Raw genomic sequence first — 2,447 nt, 5'->3', positions numbered from 1 at the left:
CGGCTCATCCTGGCGTGCCCAGGGTCGGGGCACAGTGTTCGAGGCCACCTGGCGCAGAGTATCCATCAGGTGGCCAGTTAAAGTGATCGCCGTCGGGAGTTGCTAGCCAAAGGGCAAGGGTGGGAGGTCATCGGTAGCCACCCCCCAGGCTAGGTATGTCCATTTCGTCAGCAGGAGCCTGACAGGATTTTCCAGCCTCCAACCTAAGGTGCACACAGTAGTTTTAGAGTTCCCGATTCTAGCGAGAGCACACTAACAGTGCCTGCAGGCAGGGCCCACGGCTAGTGGCTTGGCTGAGGTTCTGGTTAGTTTGAAGGCTCTTTTGAAGAGCTGAGCAAAAATTACTATTTCGTGTGTGTTTGTTTATTCTGGGACAGGTGGAGAGAGCACCCCCGAAGGGGTCCAGCCTCTGTCAGCGCGGTCCTGGGTACACACCTGTGCCTAGGGAAGGCCTCTAGGCAAACTCGGACGCTCCCTGTGTCGGCCTGACATTTTCCCCTGCGGACCCTACTTTTAGTATCATTCTGGGTCACAGGCTAGTGGGGTGGGAGGCGGCAACTGTGCTTATGTGGATAAACGTGGTTTGCAAAATTAAAATATGTAATTACATTATTTTAAGTACCTTGAAATAATAAATAATGACTAGAAACCTTTAAGAAGTACTGGAGTTTGAAGCAAAGGGATGTTGAGTTACGGGATTTAAAACAAGACAGTCACTGAAGAAAATTGCCACAGCTAAGGAGCGGGGGTGCCTTGGCACTGGTGGAAATGGCGCACTGTCAGATGTTTACATAAATGAGATAGCAGCAGCTAGTGAGCGTCTAGATGGGATTCAGAGTTGTTCAAGGATTATTAAAAACGTGCAATAATCAGGGGAAATGTAAAATCTTGCATATAAATCTACAATTACAAAATACCTGAGCAAAAAAGATGAAAGAGTTCTGGGATATAATTCTCAGTGGAATTGATTCAGGAGGTAGATTTCCAGGGAACGAGTTGTCTTACTGCTGTGTGCCAGGTGAACCTCACCTGGAGTCCTGAGAGACCCTCCAGGAGGGTGAGACGCCAGACAAATGTTGGGCAGATGGGTGCAAGGACCCTGCTTGCCTTTTCCGGAGACCTAGTGGGTTAAACTCATGCCAGGCGTGTGTGCGTGTGTTCCCAAGATCCCGAGAGGAGAATGGAGAAGGCATTGCAGCATGGCCATCCCCACCTGGGGGGATTTCTCGCTTTCTGTCTTTCTGGTGACCACACATGCCCTATAGCAAAAACCTCTCAAAAAAAAACAAGCAAACAAAACAGTCCTGCAGGGTCATGAGACATCTCTCCCACTGGGAGGTGAATATAAGAAAAAGGTAGATGGCTCTCATACAGGGAACATCTACTTGGGACTTCTTAATAACAGATTAAAGGTCAGAAAAGGTCAAACTCAGAAAATATGTTAAAAAATAAATAAATAGGGGGTGATTTCTTGCTTTCTCTGTCTCTGTCTGGTGAGCGCACGTGCCCTATAGCAAAAAAAAAACCTCTCAAAAAAAAAGAAAAAGAAAAATAAATAAATAAATAAATAACCTTGAAACCCAGATAGTCCCTGTCCCGACCCAGGCAGGACAGTCGGACAGGTTTCCTGAGGGAAGTAGTGAGAGTCAGGCATATTACAGCTCTTCAGGGTTGTCTGGCGATTGTGGGCCAGGGATCGTGGTTATATACATGTTGGTGGGCGGTGATTGGTTAAATGAAGGATTGTAAAAGGTGGGTTATGATTGGTTGCTTTTGTGGACCAATCATGAGGTGCCGGATATGCAAATCTGAGGGATTCTAAGCTCACTGATTTGCTATGGGAAGTGGCCAATCAGAGTATGGTTTTGAAGGTGAGGTTTTGAAGGGGAGCCAATGGCCTTTGTCATTGTGTAATTGTTTGCTCTCTGAGAAACCCGCGATATTAGCTGGTTGGTAGCCTCCCACAAGTCCCAAAGATGAAAATCAAATCTAAAGATATATAATTAGTGGAAGCTCAGTGAGGTAGCTATTTAGAACATTAAAAAAATAATAACTTTCAGGTATACTGACAACACTTACTCATTAAATAATGATAAACACTGAATTTGTGGTGGGCATTGGTGCTAAGCACTTCAGTTTGTTTTCAGTTTGCCAGAGGGTGTGCACATTCACCAGAGAGGGACAGGAGAGGGAAATGGTCATGCCACAGTCCCTTTTTTCTTTCTGGACATGTTCCCAAAGCCACCTGGTATAGGACTCACAGTGCGATTAATTGGCCACGTGGAATCCAGGTTCCCCAACACCAGGCCACAGGCAGGCCCTGTGCTAAGAAATGCATTAGAATTGTATGCATTAGAGAACATCATGAAAAACTTCCAGTCACATTAGCAAAAGGACATTTTAAATACCTAAATGGAACATTAAGTCCCTGTAGAACTTCGTATGAA

The sequence above is a fragment of the Tupaia chinensis genome, unplaced genomic scaffold (genome assembly GCF_000334495.1).
Source record: "Tupaia chinensis unplaced genomic scaffold, TupChi_1.0 Scaffold000332_1, whole genome shotgun sequence".
In the NCBI taxonomy this organism is placed as follows: Eukaryota; Metazoa; Chordata; class Mammalia; order Scandentia; family Tupaiidae; genus Tupaia; species Tupaia belangeri.
Note: the sequence above shows the minus strand (reverse complement) of the source record.